The sequence below is a fragment of the Pieris brassicae genome, chromosome 13 (genome assembly GCF_905147105.1).
Source record: "Pieris brassicae chromosome 13, ilPieBrab1.1, whole genome shotgun sequence".
Classification (NCBI taxonomy): domain Eukaryota; kingdom Metazoa; phylum Arthropoda; class Insecta; order Lepidoptera; family Pieridae; genus Pieris; species Pieris brassicae.
In genome coordinates this window covers 3096632-3116824 of record NC_059677.1, presented here as the reverse complement: position 1 = coordinate 3116824, position 20193 = coordinate 3096632, and the positions used below count along the sequence as shown (strand labels likewise).

The 20193-nt window shown below is 34.7% G+C and overlaps 1 protein-coding gene across 8 annotated transcripts in view; it reads right to left on the bottom strand.

The window, feature by feature from the left end:
• The window catches only part of LOC123717844 (cyclic nucleotide-gated cation channel alpha-3), a 124245-nt gene that overhangs the window by 94858 nt on the left and 9194 nt on the right, over window positions 1-20193 (bottom strand). For all 8 annotated transcript variants that reach the window (XM_045674085.1, XM_045674093.1, XM_045674087.1 and 5 more), the window contains exon 2: window positions 19574-19699. The gene's annotated coding sequence lies outside the window, so the exon portion shown is untranslated. The remainder of the gene's footprint in view (window positions 1-19573; window positions 19700-20193) is intronic.

The following is a 20193-nucleotide window of genomic DNA, read 5'->3' as shown; positions in this document are numbered from 1 at the left end:
ACGAAGTATTCGTTAGTCAACACACTCGCAAACACTTTGGCATTAAGTATCCATCACGGGTATCATCAGATGAGCATGAAAATGATGAGTAGAAACAAGGCAGGATCCTTGACTTTACTTGAAGGACACAAAAGGCACTTAACAATTATTTATTTAATTGCTTAATACATTAGCAGTGTTGTCCCTGAAGTCGAAGGTTCGATCGCCAGTTGTGCGCTTTCTTTCTATTGTCATTAAGGATTTGCTCGAACGGCGAAGGAAAAGATCGTGAGGAAACCGCCTTGATTTAATCCAAAAAGTTGACGCGTGTGTCACGAGGCTGATGAGCTACTTGCCTAATAGATTGACGAATGATCTTAAAACAGATACAGAAATCTTAGGACCAGACCTGTAAAGGTTATAGGGCTACTGATTTATTTTAGTCATTAATTAAATATAAACTAGTTTCACCTTCCTAGAAGCAATAAACTCTTGAAAATTTCAAAGGATTTCTGCCTTTTCTGGGAAACACTTTTGTTTTTTTTAATTGCTAGTGGGCCTAGCGCTAGTCCCGGGGCCGAGGAAGCTAAAATAAAGTATAATCGTTATTTTTATTGGTTCGAAATGAATATATACATTGGACGTGGGTTAGGTGGTTGAGGGTTAGTCCGCTCATTAAAACTAGTACTTCATATAAAGTAAATTTTTTACATATAATTTCGTTATAGTATATTAAAAAATAACAGTGAATATTTGTATAAAAAGTAAACAATGGTTCTATGTTAAACCATAGTAAGTACAAGGTTGAGAAAGAAGCGAATATAATAAAAATTAAGTAGGCTAAAACAATATGTTGTTAATCAATTACAGTGTTTCAGAAGTAGGGAAACACTTATGTTAGGTCTGTCCTATCAATTTTCAATATAATTAATAATATCACACACCTTCCTACACATTAACTACAATATTCATGAAGCTGAATAAAAATTGTAAAAGGTTTAAAATAAAAAAAAGTAGTGTTTGCCTAAAAGTCCTCGTTTACGAAGATTAAAATCACTGCTGTGTCAATGGAAGTTTCTTACCATGTGCGCAATAACTTCGTGAGGATATCGTATCTCAAACCTAAAAATAGATGGCATTTGTCAGTTACAGAAGACTGATCACCAATTTGTCTATTAAAATCAAGAAACTAAGAAATGTATGCTATCATTGGCCAAGGCGCATTTAGATATGTATCTTCTGGATTTGACTCTTATCTTCTAATACACAACCCAGGAAACTGAAGACATGCTAGACGGCAATGGAAAGAAGTTTCCCAAATATCAGGAAGTACAATGGAATCAATATTAAAGTCATAAGAAACCGTACGTATATTGAAGACGTCGCTATGAGGATACAAAAACTGAAATGGAAATGTTCTGGTCATATAATAGGAGGTATATACAATGAAAAAAGGATCATATAGAACCCAAGAGGGCCAGCTAATTTTTTTTTTATTATTTCATTATAAATGTATGCAGGTTTCCTCACGTTTCCTTCATCGAAAAGCTATAGAATAGATGATGAATGCATTGAGATATTATGTTCTATGGATGAAGGCAACACGCTTTAGTCTAGCGTGGGGACTACAGACCATTTCCTCTTGCCTAAGAGAGGGTTATTGTGGTATTAGTGGGAAATATACAACGTGTAATTGTGTACGCTGAAAATCTCGAAGTTTATTAAAATTAAACTGAGTATAACGTGACGATTTTTACTGATAGGGCACCATCAAAAGAAATTTCCACGGGTCTCATATGGCAAAGTCTAACAAAGTGTAACAAATAAATATTATTTTTACATTTAAAAGTTTATTTATGGAAAGCTTTATGGCTATATAAGGCTACGACAAAACAACTTATACACAGAACACAGGTACAACTTATACGTAACTTGGATTGCTGCCTAAAATCGAAAAGATTATATATAAGTCATTAGTTGCCTTTGCACTAAGCTGCTCACTTACGCTCGAGCCGGCTAAGAGTTTCCTTAAATGGCAAGCTATGTATAAATCCAGAGGCAAATTAATCTCTCTTAATTTATTCAGTAAATTGAAATGGGAAACGTGATTTAAATGTGTTTAAGGCATATATATCGACCAGGAGTTCGCTTGATATAGTTATCTACTTACTAGCCCAGACAATGGTATCTACATGGACGCCTGGTTGGTAAAAGTCAAAAGTATTGTACCTTACAAATTACATATGTCGGAATTAGCTTAAAAGTTATGTCTAAAATATCCTTAATAGGCTCAATAGAGGTTTATATACTGTGTATATATGATTTTCTTTGCTATTACCAAAAGTATTAGTTATTACAATAATATTAGGTTGGGGAAAAAGTGTTTTCGCGTATGTACCTATGAACATGTAATAAAATCTATTTGGCTATACTATTTGTATCTGGCTGGTTTTATATTAAAAGTTTAAATTTTAAAGAAGATAATTCCAAATTCAAATTATGAAAATATATATTTGTGACATTTATTTATTTTTCGTACTGGTGAGCGAATTCGATACATTTAAAATTTTACTACAAGAAAGGAGAAAGTTCTTTCAGCGAGCCTCCCTATCTTACTAAAACTATAGCTAAGAAGCTATAGATCGAACAAAATGGAGAGATATTTATATATTTATGAGTAATAAGGGTATGCATAAAAATACAAGAAAATATGACGTCACAAATTTAATACACATACACGTCAATCATATTAGAGCTAGCAAGGGAAAACATTAAACAAATCAAAAAAATAGCAATAATTAAAACTAAATAGAAACCGAAACCTCATTAAACCCATGGACCTCTGGAATGAGTATGGGTTTAATAAATTTAGCATGTCCCCAGACACTTTACTGTCAGTCACTTTTGCAATGAAGAAAACGACTGAGATGAAGAACGGACCAGACCACAATGTCCGTCTGAGTCCGGAAACTATGTCCCGTGAACAACTTACTAGCACAAAAAGTTGCAATGTATATAATAGTTCAGCTACACTCGCTTAGTTTCGCTGTTTACCGAGAACAAAACCTACAAGTTTCTAACTTCGACTGAATTGGTTTTGTCAGCGATCTGAACTGAAAATTTTACTTATTTTCATTTCCAGTGAGCTATATTTTTTAATTAGCTTTGGTTATCCTATCGAGAACTTAAGCCACAGCAAGGGATTGTGTATTTTTCAACATCATCAGCGTCATCAGCCATTTAAGTTCCACATTAGAGTCGACTTTTTAAAGGCGTCAGCTTAGTTCGACTCCACAATGGTAAAAACAAGATCCGTGACATTTCGTATACTCGTTTCACGACCGAACCCAGTCAGAGTCAAAGGATTATTATTATATTATTGGAACGAGTTTATTTTTATTATAATACTAGCTGTCCCGCGAACTTCGTTTCTGCTTAATGTGGTTTAGTTAGCCTTAATACCGTGACACGAAAGAATAATTTCACTGTATTATCGTCACTATAATTTGAATTTGATTTACACTTCGGTCTAAGTAACACGTGGTTGGCTATGCTAACACCAAAAATTAAAAAAAGTAGAAATAATTGAATTTCACGGTATTTCTTTTACTACAAAATAAATTTAATTTATACTTTAGCCTCAATAACACATGGTATTGAATTGTAGCTTATATGACACGTTTGTCGGTTTACCATAGCAGTGCCATCTATTGATTACTTACTCAATCCAGTCGAAAAGTATCGACATCTGGTAGAATCTTTTGGAGTTAATAGATAATTGTGACTGTCAATTAATTTTAGACAAATAATTTGCAATAAAATAAAATTGCGACTATAATTAAAGATCTAAACTATCCTATCTCTTAAGTTAGTTATCTCTTAAGGACCAGACTGCTCACGGTGTGTCAATTTAATTTAAAATCGCTTAAGTAGTTTAGGAGACCATCGCGGACAAACATCGTGACAGGAGATTTATATTTATTAAGATTTGAACGAATGTTAAAGATTTTTGTTTATATATTGGGAGTGGAAATGAGCCGAAGCCCAAAAAGGGCAGTATTCGCAGCCCATGAATACCCATTTTAAGTGGGTGCGATGCCGGCCTCTGAGGGAGGAGTACACTCTCACTTTAAATAGTTAGAGGTCGTATCTCTCAGGGAAGACAGTTCACTAGTGCGTAAAAGAAAATGCCTTATGAAACAGATTGTGGAAGACTTCCAGTCATCAAAGAGATTACTTTAATATTGATTGTCATTAAGTTTCAAATGTTTAAAGATATGATAAATTACTTTTAATAATAACGACGATGAACTCATTTTTATAGACCATCCAATAGTCGTTAATTTATCTACCATCGTTGACAAATCAAATACACCACTTAACGGTTTTGAACTAATTTGACTTTAATGTTATTAAATGAATGTTAAAAATGAATGAACGCCATTGCTCCAACATATATGTGGTGTTTAATAATGTAACAATTTAAAAAAATCGCCCTTGGTAGTGCTACCTTTGAAAATAAAATGCCTAGTAGCCTTCAAATTATCCTTTCATTTGCCAAACTCCGTATAATTAAACATTAAGATATGTTTAGTAAAAGGGTTTGGCTAGAGTTAATTACTGTTTTTTAATTACTCTGATGACAGGTGATGCTTACCTCGCTCAACGAATAATCGAAATACAGCGAGAAAATGACAGCCTTAAAGTACCATAGAGAGTTGAAGTTAAACGGAGGAAAGAAAAACGTATAGATAATCCATGACTCGTGACATGAACGATGATAAACAATGAGCATGAACCGGTCATCGTTCACAACAGTCTAAATCTGCAAGCAAAGCCAAATTTTTAACAAAAGAACAAATTTCTTACTTAGTTCGTATGCATGATGCCGACAGTTAAGTTTATTGTGGGCAGGGATAATAAAGCCACATAAGAACGTACACAGCAGCGCAGTTTTTACTTATTTTAGCAACTTAAAAAGTACTTTATTACTCAATTGTTGTCGTTATTGAGAGTAAGTGTAATACTATGTAGAGAGTATCATTGCATGGATAAGCTATACCAACCAAAGCCAATTGATCGACGCTTTAAGGAATTTATCGTTAAATCGAGGGTTTACATGGATTTTACACTGTATAAGGCAGACAGAACACAATTGTTACTTAAAACAGATATACAGGAAGAACTTTATTATTAATAAAAAATGATAATAAGTGTAAAAAGTACAGTAAAAGGGCGGTAGTGTGGTAAGATAAACTATTGCTGTACAATAAGAATAATTTCCGTTTCAACATAGGATAGGTTAAGAAGATTTTAGTAAAAAAAATGTTTTTAAAAAAGTGGTTAAAGAAGAATAAGCGTTGGCCGAAGGTAGGGTAGCTTATGGGTGTTTTAAAGAAGTACTTACGTTCTTAAGCACATGCCATAGGGAACATTAACATTATTACATAGCATAGAGTAATACCGATCATTTTTGTATTCAATTTGGATGTAGTTTTAATCCGTAGAGTTGATAACGCAAACATGGAATCGTGCGGAACAAAATCTTATTATTGGAATTCATTACTATTGGAAGATACATACAGACAGTGTAACGAACCGCGTCTATTTTTAACGAGTGTAAATTTGTTAATATTAATATATTTTCAAGCCCTCAATCGAACCGATGGTAGAAGATACGTGACATTTCGTGTACTCGTTTCACGAACGCAGTCAGAGTCAAAGGGCTGTCATTGGAACGAGTGTTAAAGTTTTTTTATATAGAAAAAGGCCAAAAAAAGGCAGTCTTCGCAACCCATGGGCACCCATGTTTAGTGGGTTTCTCAATCTTAACCTACATAGTAATAATAATGTAAACCCGCTGTAATATGTATATTGAATATATATTTTATTTTACAGTAGCTTCGTGTGGCTCCGCACTTACAAGCAATGAAGCAGAGCAGGCGCAAAATAATAAACGGCTCATATATAAGTCTTTTCACCAACTTTGATTTTGATGCTTTTGGAGTAGAGACTCTTGGGTCATGGAGTTCAAGTGCACAGGCGCTAATTAAAGATTTAAGTTGGCGCCTGGTAGGTAGTACCTGTGATCTGATGCTTTCCACGCTCAACGGATTAGTTTGTAAATAAATCATTATTAAGAAACCTTGCCAAACAGGATATCCGCACAGGCGAACTTTGGGAAATGTTGTGCAAGCAGAAAAGCGTCTTATGAAAAAATTATGATGATATATCATTTTTAAAACTCTATGATACATCATATTCAATCAGATTTATAGAAAAATTTTAAATATCATTTCTGTAAGCTGTTTTTTAAAGGTCACATTTTTCACATCCCCCGCGCTAAATGCATCAGGGGTATGTGGGATTCACTCCAGGCACTGTATTACTCAGAGAACCAGGTGAAGTATACCCACTAATGCTAACTCGTCATGACCGCATCAAAGAGGACCTCGGAGTCGCTTTCGCATTCAACCGGGACCTCAGCGGAATAGCCATATAGTGTTGACCAAGTTACGAAAATTGGTAAATTGTGGAAAAAATTTAACTTAATTTAATTTACAGTAAAGTAATTATATTACGTTAAATTTATCTTAAAATAAAGTATATAATATTTGTCTTCTTAATAAAAAATACAATAAAAACTGTAGTGTTAGGCGGTTAATAATATTTCTGCAAATCATTGATCACAAAAAGGCAGTACGGAATTTCGCGGGAAACTCATTAAAACTGTTCGAGTTTTTATTCGCAAACACTCTACTCGGAGTGGTTCGAAAATCGTCGCTAACACTTCCTTCCGGCGAAACCGGATGCGATTTATATTCTATTGGAACGCCTTTCCTTCCAATTTTAAAATTCTACCTCTCGCAAATTCACCGTGAAATTAATGACTTAAATTTTTCCATAATTGAAATTTATTGTTTGTTAATGCAGGATTTATAATTTGATAAGTGCGTACTTTTTATATAGTCGATAAAACTTGTATACTATATCCTCAGAATTCGAATCCAACACTACAACAATAAAAAGTAATTGTCAACGTATTTTGATATCTGTATCTGACCGAGCCACAGTCCTTTTGTGGATACTAAAATCTTTAGGTATGAACAAATTCTACATCCTTAATTTAGCTCTGACGAAATATGGAACATTGTCTTGATATCTGGATAGTGGAATGCTTAATACAGTAACCATGGGAAAGGTTACACTGGTAACGACTGATAATTGACAGCGTAATTAATAAAATAAAAATCGGAAAGTATTCATTGAAACATAGTTTTTTTTTCAGAAGACATTTAAAATTATGTATAAAAACGATTATGTATAAAAATCTCCGGCAATCGCGTCTGTAATACATTTTTTTAATGTTTCCTATAATTATTAATAATGGGATACAAATTGCTTCCGCGTCCACCGTATGCTCTAGATTTATCTTCCATCGACTTTTTCCTGTTCTCAGACCTCAAGAGAATGCTCGCTGGACAGAAAGTTTACGCTGGGAAAGAGGTCGCCAGAAACCTATTTTGAGGATAAAGACAGATCGTACTATAAAAATGGTAACGAAAAATTACATTGCCGCTTTACACGTAATCCTTGTATTGCTCTCGAAGACAACTATATATATTGAAAAATATTATCAAATTCAAACTTTTCAATCCACCTAATAAATATATATATATCTTCTTACCCCCTCTACGCCCTTGACTTGTGAACTAAATAAAATTAGTTTAACTAATATAAATGTAAATTAATTTAACTTCTATTCGAAGTTCTTAAGTGTACTTGTTCACCTATATGAATAAAGATATTTAAGTTTGAGTCGACATTTTTTTCGATTGACTAAAAACGAGTTGAGCATACAGACCTCAGCGGCTTTATTGTTAAGTATACATATATACCTATACGCAAAATGATAATTTAATTTATTAATCTTGATTAGAATTGTGTCAGAAAAGTCTGTTTGAAAATAATTCTAATCTATGGAAGCGATACGAGTTATTTCTAAGTATCCTTTCTAAGCAATCACATTACCGAGCAATGGCTGATATGAACAAAGCCGGATAGTCAAGTACGAGCAAAATAACTTAGTATAATGCTGCCTGTGATTTATAGGCGGTTAAGCTCTTGAAAGCTAAAGGAAAACATTTGCGGCATTGTTCAACTTTTGAGTGGATATAGCAAGACTGAAAGGTCAAAACGTATTGTTGACCGTACAAAAAAAAGTGCGTGCGTACGTAGCACACATGTCAAAAGTGAAACTTCTTTCTAAATTAATTATTACTAAGGTAAAAGCCCCAATAGATTATCATGTACCAGTATATGATCACTCCATGTATTTGTTGACTATATTCACACTGTATACGTCCTATTGATAATATAAATAAATAAAAAATCTGCGTTTACTGCACAAGACGTTATGCGGCAGAATTTCCATCTAAAGCTCTAATATGTAACTACTAAACGAATACATCAACCAATAGCGTGTAATTTTTCTCGATCTCCCTTTCTCACACTCTCTCAATCGCTCTCTCCCTTTTCTTCCACAAAAACGCGGCACATCTTCGTGATGTTTCATCCGAAAATAGTTTTATCCTCATTCGCCTAAAGAAGTTTCATTTCAAACAACAGCGTTACGTTTTAGGTCTGGATTATTTGTTTCATAATCATTTGCTTTTTCTAACAGACAAGATCAGCCTTATGGATCTACCGAGACGGATTCCTTACGAAGTCTTCTTTCACCGTATGGGACTTATAAAATAAATACCGGATAATTTAAAAAATGAAACAACCCACTTGATGTTTATGAAATTGCTGCAGGAAATATTAATTATATTAGAAATGCAATAACACCCATACAAAGTATCTGACTCATAGATTATAATTTCTTTGTATAAGTTAAGATTAATATAATAAGTATTAATAATAAATATTTTTGTTGCAACGTGAAGACAAAGGATATATAAACTAACTGCCCCCGCGAACTTCGTTTTTTCGTTTCGTTTTAGTTAGCCTTAATACCGTGACACGAAAGAATAATTTCACTGTATTATCGTCACTATAATTTGAATTTGATTTACACTTCGGTCTAAGTAACAAGTGGTTGAAATAATTGATTTTCACGGTATTTCGTTTACTACAAAATAAAAAAATTTATACTTTAGCCTCAATAACACGTTGTAATCATGATATTGAATTGTAGCTTATATGACACGTTTGTCGGTTTACCATAGCAGTGCCATCTATTGATTACTTACTCAATCCAGTCGAAAAGTATAAAATAAATATGCGACTATAATTAAAAATCTAAGCTATCCTATCTTTTAGTTGAACCAGACTGCACATGGTGTGCCAATTTAATTTCAAATCGTTTAAGTAGTTTAGGAGTCCATCGCGGACAAACATCGTGACAGGAGATTTATATATGTTCAGATAAATAATGTATCTGTACGATTCAAAGTGTATATTCAGTATAATAAAGCCCTCATTGCCGTGCCTAAGGTCCTTATTGTAACAAAATTATAAAATATCCTGTAAAGTATGAACATAAAGATAAAATTAAGCAGAATACGTATTAAGAGCGTGTCGCGTTTGGTGTGTGTCCACCGGCAACGCGCTCAGTGTTGCGCACTTATTCAATGAGAAGATTCTGCCAACAGCTGGTAATATGGACGGACAGGAACGTCGTGCTTTGTAATATATTCTTGATCATTCAAAAAATAAGTTCGCCTTGGCTAAGAAATGCAATAAAGATTTGACTTTGACTTTTGACTGTTTAAACATAAACAGAAAGACCATTGATGCACAGCAGGGATCCCACTAAGGGATGTCACTCGTTGAAGCAACTAAGCACTGTTTGTATTGAGTCAAACCCAGTAAGGAAATAGTTGCTAAGACAGTCCAAGTCAGTTTGTCTCTTTCCCTCAAACTGTGTTTACACTGTGTTAAAACCGCCCAGATTGATTTATTTAGTATATATCTCTGATTTATTAATATAATGATTAATTACGTTAACACGTAACCCTACAGAGTTCATCTTTAAGCACCTAAAAACAACATTTTCACTCATTCAAAACTATATTTTTGTAATTCATCTTCTTTTAGTGTCTCTATTACTTGGCCGTCAGTCTCTTGAAGCATGTCTTGTCCTATATCAGATGCAGCAAGTCTTCTGTAGTCTCATACTCGTCCACTAACCTAACCTAACGTGAGTTAAGGAGTGGACGAGAGTACTTGAGCGTACCAATTCTTGAAAGGCCGGCAACGTACTTGCGAGCCTTCTGGCAATGTGACTGTCCATGGGCGGCGGTATCGCTTAAACGGAGACAAACGGGCAAGAGGCTCACCTTATGTTAAGCGATACCGCCGCCCATGGACACTCACATTGCCAGAAGGCTCGCAAGTGCCTTGCCGGCCTCTCAAGAATTGGTACGCTCTTTTCTTAAAGGACCCTAAGTCGAATTGGTTCGGAAATCCTTCAGTGGGCAGCTGGTTCCACATAGCGGTGGTGCGGGGCAAAAACTGCCTTAATAAGATCAAGCCCATACATTAATAGAAAGGGAATATTCTGGCTGATACTTGCTAACAGCAGTGAGAAGCCATTAACATTTAGAGGAAACAGTATCAACTGTGTCGTAATGTTGTATGTAAAACGTAATCTCGTAATAAGAGGGAATAATTCATGTTAGAGTTAATATTGAAACGAAAGCGATTCGAATTAATACGAAGGACTGAATATATTAACTTACTACGACAGGAGTTATTGTAGAATATTGTTGCTAATTTCTTGGGTTTTACACCTGTAGAATTTTATTGGAACTCCATAAAGCAATCTATGAGCAGGAATGTTCTCACTACGGGGTACAAATTTTATTTTTATTAACACGTTAATACAGAAATATAATACAATGAGGTTCTTAAACCTTACTATGTAGCAATACACGCTTATTGTGTTATCAAAATGGCGTGATAAAGTGAAAAATCTTGTAACAAAACAGTATGTAATAGATAAAAGCCTTTATCCACTATGTAAATTTAGTTCGTACTTTTGTTTGGAAGGGATTACGGTCTGGCGATCATTTATCACATTACATGTACCGGTAACTAACGTGGTTTATCAACGATTGCTTCTATTAACAAAGCCATGACTGCTATGCGAATATATCAAGAATTTAAAATTTACACTTGTAGCCAATAAATTGTACAACATCAGTTTTGGTGATAAATGAGCTCTTCTCTCATCATCAATACGACGTGGGGCTAATAACGCAAAATTCAAGCAAGAAACTGGTAGAAGGAAAAAGTGGTCCTTCGTCCGGGAATGGGCATCACTTACGCCGAGGAGCCTTTTAGCCGCAAGATGTGCAATTCAAGTCAGCCAACTTTTCCAACATAGCAATAGAGTGGCACCAGAAGAGAAGAAGATTTACATTCATAAATTGTAATATACTTACTTAGGTTAAAAAGATTCGTTTAGTTACTTTCACAGCTTAATAACTTATGGCTTATTATTGTGGGGTCATGCTGCAGATGTCGAAACTGTTTTCATCCCACAGAAGCGGGCTATTCCCACAATCTATAATTTAAAATGTAATATCTCTAAGAGATAAATTACATATTAATATTATGATAATTACATGTTTTTATGAGAATCTCGATTCCGAGAATGTGCAATGTTTATACTTTTAGTACCTTATAGCTAATAGATGTGTCAATTAATTTAAAAAAATAAATAAAATTACAGATTTTAATAGTCCAGCGACGCACCCCTAATTTTATGCTATTTCTCAGTACCTGGGGGAAAATAAATTATCCACAATTTTTAAGTTAATTAATTTTATAAATTGTTTTGCTAACCTAACAAGCGCACTTACCAGTGTTGCCAGATGGTCTCGGCGACCCCCCCCCTAGACTAATTTGATTTCCCCCCAGAAATCCCCTAGGGTGCCCTCACCAAGCGGATGGTGGCAAGGGCCATGGCGCGATTCTTTAAAGCGGCGGTCATATTGGGATTGTCGGGAAATGAAAGGTATTCCGCAAAGTAACTGTAATTTAAAATGTATTGAGAGGTTCAAGTTTTATTCGGTTTTTGGTTAAACGAAGGTTTACCACACCTCCTCCTTTTGTATCCTTCATTGATATTCTTATATGGCTACTAGTTGTTTGGCCTTCTGTGAGCCACATTGTCGACCTTTGCGTCTAATCTTGAGAGACAAGACTCCAGTATATCAAAAACGTATTGGATTAGACTTCCCAATACGTAGTACTATGTTTCGTAGATATTACCTCTTAGTGAAAACCCGGCAGACCGAAGCTGCGTTGGTGGGACCTCGAAACAACAGGGGCTCGAAGTTGGGTGCAGGAAACCCTGGATTGATGCGATGGCGAAGAGTACTTGAGGAGGCTAAGGCCCATAAGGGCCATTGATGATGATGACGATGATGAGACATTACCTCGTGCTATTTTCACTTTCAGAACAAGTTTAGGCATTTAGCATTTAATAGTGTTACTCAAACTATTTATTTTAAATCTATATATGTGTACTCAGGAACAGTGACTTGAGATACCTTAGTATCCATTATTCCACGTCCGGGTTTTGAATCCACGACCTAAGAGTTACTTACGCTTGACCATGGGCTGAATTATCTCTTTTCAAAATCACACTAATATCTGTACTTTTTTAGTAATTTTGTTAAAATTTACTACGCAGTAACGGTAAGAAGAACATTTAAAAGTGTCTCTTTTTTAACTAGTGTTTAATGATCGTTTATTTTATTTTACGTTCTATACATTATACTAACTTTTATTTCGATGGATTCTTAGGTATCACTCAGATTTGTTCAAATCAATGCAGACAAGTATTTGTATTTGTAATGAGTGGTGACTTTTAAACAGGTTTATGCCGTTAAACACAACTTGTAAAAAAAATTATCACGTGATTAGCTAACCTAACATCTTATAGTGACTATATTAATATTGAAAATGTTTTAAATTGAGAAATTTTCATAAGTTAAAATTCTTAAACTGTTTTAAATTTAATGTAATTTTAAATATACCAATACAATATCTGACTTTTTATCCACAGTGAAGTTATATATAGTAAACGGTCTGAACTGTGTCGGAAAAGGATTACCGTGCTCTTAGTTTTTTTTACCCATACAATCATGGCCTGATTAAACCGGCTTTGTTCTATATCGATGTTCCTGTTCCTCGTTACTTAAAATGATATTAATCTCCAGTAACGCCTAAATCAAATTCAAATTGCAAAGTCCATAAATTAGCGACACTCGCCTACATTTCATCGAATGTTCAGATTCACTGCCTTTCATTGACTTATTAGAACAGTTGACGAATCGTTCTCAATTAAGAAAAACTTTACTACTCCTTGAAAAAGGAGTGCTTATCAATAAATCGAGATCTATATGAATAAAAAAAACATCGCAAAATATGTTGCTAAGCGCAAATTGAAGACGTTTTTTTTGTATATTTCTTAAACTCTGAGAAAAGTTTGTATGGATAGGAAAAAATGGAAAAATATTTTTTTGAAATTTAAAATTTTAGTTAGGTTTTCGAAATAGCTCTGTGAGATAGCATAGCAAAATGTTCCATAATACGTTGGTCATCATAGCGAAACGAAGTTCGCGTAAAGCTAGTTTTTAATAACATAATATGTTATTGAGGTTTTTCTAATAAAAATGGCTAAGTTTGGAACTTGACAGAAGAAACACTGTGCCAACAGGGACACTCGGATGTCTGGATGTCCGGCACCTGCATTTGCGCTACTGCTGTCGTGTCAACTGATCTATATTCATATTCCCAAGCAGGCGCTTGATTGGGACCCGCAAGGAAAGCGGGAGCATGGCCGTCCTAGGTAATCCTGGCGCCGTACAGCAGATGAAGCAAAGAGAATCGGAAAGGCTTGGAGCCAGGTAAAATACGGGGATCGAGACCGAGCGCGATGGGTGTCTGGACGTCCACTCAGCCGCATCTAGGAGTATAGGTCATTTAGTATATTTTCTTCTTAATTAAATAGATAGTCTTTTGTCTCTTCCTGACCAATTGTCTACTCTGTGATGACAACAGACTAGAGTATTATAATAAATATTATCTATATATGCAACAAAGTTGTGTTAACACCAATTTTAACTTAAAAACTACTAATTCATATGACTTGTATTACTGGATCTGTCTTAATCCGGAAATAGTAATTATCTATAAAAAAATCAGCCGTACTTAAATTTGAATTAATTTCAAAATCCTCAATGTAAGTTACATCTGTACAGTGGCTGGACTATACCATCTGGTGCCCGTGGAAATTTAATTTGATGGGGCCCTATCAGTAAAAATCGTCACGTTGTACTCAGTTTAATTTTAATAAACTTCGAGAATTCCAGCGTACACGTTACACGTTGTATATGTCCCATTAATACCACAAAAAATTCTCTCTTAGGCAAGAGGGAATGGTCTGTAGTCCCCACGCTAGCCCAATGCGTATTTCATTCATCCATAGAACATAGTATCTCATGCATTCATCATCTATGCGCTTGCTTTTCGGCGAAGGAAACGTGGGCAAACTGCATACGTTTAAAATAAAATAAAAATAACAATTTTATGAGCTCGCGGCCTCTTGTGTAGGGGCTATTTGGCATATGTTATGTATTATGTTAAAGCAAAACAATTATAGAGAAGGGTCAAAATATTCAGTGTGTGTTATCACCTGAAAACCTTCGCAAACAGGGCAAAGGGTTTTAATAATTACGTTTTGCTTGAACAAAGAACGTAACGAGGCGTACGTACCTTCTAACAAGAGTAGGATATATATTATGTTGTGTTCGGAGCATTATTGTATGTGTTTTTTTCTTTTTATGTAATGGAAAGCAAACTGGCAGAAGACTCACCTGCAGTTATGTGATACCGTCACTCATGGACACATTGATAGAAGGATGGGCGTTCCGGTCTTTTAAGAATTGGTACGCTCTTTTCTTGAAGGACCCTAAGTCGTATTGGTTCGGAAACACTTCGGTGGGCAGCTGGTTTCACGTAGTGGTGGTGCACGGCAAGAAATTCCAGATACGCTCAGTTGTGGGTTATGTATTCTTGCCTTATGTATGCCTAAGTCTAAATTCTATTGGAATATCACACCAGTGAGCGTCAGCACTAGTTGGATTGCACGTATCAAAGCTGTATCACGATGTGCAGTGTATATGAAGAATAAAAGCGACGACACAGGCTAAGGATGCCATGAAGTAGAACAACTATTTAACAATTAGAACCTTTCTTCATGAAAGAGAAGAGTCAGTGGTTCCTCTGGAGCCTTCCAACTACAGAAAATTTAAATATCCAATTCTAACACATACCTGACTCTTGTTTTAAACACCACGAACTAGAATTCGTGTCACCCTCTCATTTCCGCGGACAAAAGCTTTTATTTATTCATGCAAGTAGAGCGGGGATTTGGGCACTGTAAATACAGCTGTGCTTCAGTCTGTTCACAAATCTCAAGTTAAATACGTCTGGAAAGACATTTTATAATATAGTCGCGTCACACTCTGTTAACACTAAAATAAAATATGTTTATTATAGAATATTTACAGGTATCATTTATTCCATGTCATTTAATTTGTATCGGTAGACATCTCTACTCATCGGTAAAGAAGACAGAGGGTGTAGGCCGAGAGAAAAAGCCGGCGTAAAAAACTCTGGGTTCTGTTTAAAAATATCAAATCGTAATACAAAATAACTATGGTAAACATAGATAGAAGAAACCAGAAAGGAAGGAGATCTACTCTTATTCCAGATTAATAATAGAGAGCCTTTATTAAAGAACTACATTAAGACATTATGTTTATACTAGTACGCGCTAACGGGGGGAAAGTTTGTTAGTGATGTCCTAATTCAGTTATAATACTTGTTTACGTTGCCTTCATCAATCTAAAGTTTGTGAATGTGATTCTTCTTCTTCTGGAGTTTAAGGTTAGGAAGCGTTCAAGTATTACGTAACGAACTTTGGTATCTAATAATGGAATCCTCTTGTAAAACGCTACGATGCGGGGCGGGGATTGAATTACGCGTTATTGTTAATATTATTTTCCACATTCCAGTACTTTACACCACATAATTGTAAGTTTTAGGTATAAAGAGTCACTGGGTGGTCACGAAACGTTATACTAATGGATACGGAAAACGTTACGCCGTGATTAATGGGGGCGGGGGGGGGGGGGCGGTCAGGAATCTCCAAAAAAAAATTGCGTGACCACATACTTGAACGCTCCCTAATAGTATGTACTATATTTTTACGTGCATCTTATATTGGTAGATTGTGCGCCACTTCAATGCTATATATATAATTACTTTTTATTAAAAAAATAGTAGATAATCCTTAACATGGCGAAGGGCATCCTCGCTATATTTTAGCGTACATAAGTAAGTAATACATGAGTACATAAGTAGTGTAATATGGTATTAATAAGCGTTCTCTTTCGGGCAATCTAATAAAAGTATCTGACCGACTTATTCCAGCTAATTTGACGTTTTAATTTACATATTGGTATCCCTTATAAAATTCAGAAATTATCGAGATTCTTGAATTTCATTCCACCTTAAGACAATGAAAAGGTCACATGAAGTATACGATCATACTCGTAATATGGTACGTAAAATGTGTAGATATATTTTAAAAAAAAAACAATTTTTTTTATTTTTTATTATTATTATTAATAATAAAAATAAAAAATTGGTAAAGGTGTTAAAGGTGCCACAGAAACCAAACTTTTTAAATTTGTTCTTTTTTTCTTTTTAATATTTTCTATTATTTTTATATGTTATTTATACCGGTAGTCTAAACATACATTCAGTGCCAGTTCTTAAATCAACTGGGAGGAGAAGAACTGGCAATAAACTTTGTCTGTCTTTTAAAACGCCAAGGTTTTCTTCTTACAAATTTTTTGTAACCAATATCTATTCGAAAAACTACTGTATACATCTGTAACTCTTCTTCAAGTAAAATACTTAATATATGAAAGTTAGTTTCCGAGATATTTGAGTACGAACTGGGTACTGTTTAAGTCAGTTAGTAAATACGGGTTAAACTGTGCAAAACGTATATTTAAAATTTATATGTATTGAATGTCAGGAGTATCTGTATAGTATATGTAATGTATGTAGCTGCACTAGATAACTAAATATATGAGAGGGTGAGATGTAAGAACCTTACAACCCTTCGGATCCTTAAGCCCTACAGATGTACCCTAACACATAAATAGTGAATGTATAAATAAGTATGGGATGTCTGCACTAAGAGACCTAAGGTAACAGACGGAGCCCTACGGGTAGGATCAAAGGTTCGAGGTGGTGGGATTATCTCAAAGCTATCGGGCAGGCTCACCACGATAATTAAGGGCTTGAAGTAGTCTTCGCCACTTCGAGAGGAAGCGGGAAATGAATGTACGGTATTATAATATTTTGTTTAGTAACGAATACATGTTCCACCCACACTTTGAAACTTTGTCAGGTTTTACGGCTTTGTCGAAACCACACCTAATTAAAGCTTTTCGAAATTGAAACCGCTATGCACCGAAATATATACATACTGTTTGACGGATGAAAAATAAAGTGTTTTTAAAACTTCTTAGTTTCGATAATACGGATTCTTTCAAATGGTCTCATTGGAGTATCGGCGCAGTCAGCAAGACTTATTATTTTAATTTCTTATTATTCATTTCTCTAAGACTACCACCGTTTACAACGAGATATTCGCAATTATTCCGATACCCGAATTATTTACGTAATTAGCCTATGTTTTGGGTGAGCTAACTATTATACTAATTATGAAGAATGAATGTATGGAAATTATCAATTCATCAAAGAGGATGTGAGGAAATATTTGGAGAAACGGAAAGACCTTGACTTTGATTAGGAGTAGTTTTTTTTTAATATTAAGTTTTATTTTCTTTTTGTCTTTTAATGTAATGTGTTTGTCTTTGTGTATTGTCTACGTGTTTCTTTTATAATGTTATCTGTAAGATTACTTATAAGTAAATAAATATAAAATATGTCTTTAAAAAGCTTTATGAAGGAAATAACTTGTAAATAAACAGTAATTTATCCTGAAATCTATATGACATACACAACACAACACAACCTATATATATGACCGTGACATGACAACCAAACCGTCACAGACTACTGTATCATGCATGTGTTGATTTAATTTCGTCAGGGACTGTTTGTGATCGAAATATAACATATGTATATTTAAGAAAACACTTTTTGAAGGGATTAAAGCTATGTATTATTATTAAAACTTATAGTTATTTGTTTGTTTGTTACGTGACCATGCACGCTGAAAAGCACGCGAAACGTCGGGAAAAAATTTAGAATTATGTAAATAACTAAAAGTTTTAATAATAATACATAGCTTTAATCCGTTCAAAAAGTGTTTTTCTTAATGTGTAAAAGCTATTTTAACAAATTCCTGTATATTTGTGTAAATTAAGTATGATATAAAACATGAAACTATTTAATATTTTTTAACGTGCTTAGAGGTTTGGTACGTCATAGGTCGCGAGGTCTGCCTTACGCTACTAAAGCACTATATAATTAATCTTCAATATCAGTTCAGTGTACTTACAGGTACATGTAACAAGGGATATTGAAAGCCTAAAAACGTGAAAATATATAAAAAAGTTTAATATTCCAAAGTTTAATGTGCGAACTGGCAAATATTTACGATGCATACGAGTTTATCGTAGAACTATTTAGTTTGTCGGCATTTCACGCTTCTCAATACATAACAATATTAATAAAAAATGTGTGCGTGTACTACACACGTAAGAAGTGAAACTTCTTTATGACCTTATTTTTCGAAAATGACCTACTATATGCAACTTTGCAGAAATTGGTTAAATACGATAAAGTTTAACAAAAGGCTTTATTATTTTTACCTTATTACTACTAAGACTATTACAGAATTTCATTAATTGTAATAGAATTAATACTATTATTGTTATCGTTATTATATACTTTTGTTATTAGTGGCTTCGAATCAACCGTGATAGGGGACAAGAAAAAGATGGCGCGTAACGGAAAAATGTGACGGTAATTTTATTTTCCAACGCCGCTAAAGAAGTTTTCACTTCAATAATTATAAAGACCGTTAATTGCAAATCTTTATAAATGTTAAATGTACAGTTTATATCTGTTATATATGTTTTTGTTATGATCCTAACAACCATTGATCGGAAACTCTTTACAGGTAAAGGCCTCTTCCAGCCTTTTCCAAATACCTCTATCATTTGCTTCCTGCTAACGGTTCTACATCTCCTATCTACCTTTTTAGGGCACTCTTCTCCTTCTTCCCCTTGGTATGGTATCTATAGTTGTCTTTGAAGTACATCATCTGGATGCCAAGGACAAGGAGATATTCTCTTATTAGGGAGACAGTCTCCCATAATTTTCTTAAATATTTTGACGTTAATTCTGTTGAGGCTAAGAAGTCGCTTTGTCACTAGCGGGTTTACTGCTGGAATCCTTCTTTTGTTTTATAAATACTACGTCATATAAACAAAGATTTAGATTGTATTTGGTAAACTGTACTCACCCGTGAAGGAAGCGTTCGTAATGCGACGGGCTAGGTTGGGGCGGGCTGCTGCTCCGCCGCCAGCATTGTATCAGCTGCTCGCCACAGCCATGCTGTCTGCAGATGCCTCCAATCACCTTCCTGCACCTATGTTATAAATTACCGAAATATATTTAAGTTCTCTAATACCTCATACATACACATAGGATATTAAAGTGTATGTTGCCCTTGAGCGACGGTTTATTATCACATCGGCTTACATAAACCAGATTGTGTATTCTAGAAGTGTAATGCGACACTCGTGTTGCCGTATACAATAGGATCCTACAACCGGTACCAATGCGTACACGCAACGCACGCATGCAGCCCCTACATTATGTATTGTTGTTGCTCGGATACACCCAACAGCTGAGTCTCACCACCGGCGTTTTTTAAAGCATTTTTTGCCGCACACCACCACTATGTGGAACTAGCTGTCCACTAAAGTATTTCCGAACCAATTCGATTTAGGATCCCTCAAGAAAGAGCGTACCAATTCTTAAGGTTTATTAATTAATTCTTAATTTCTGTTCTATAAAATAAAATATGGTATATCGTACAAAGCTCGTGGCATCCAACGCTTGTCAAAACTCTGTCGAGCT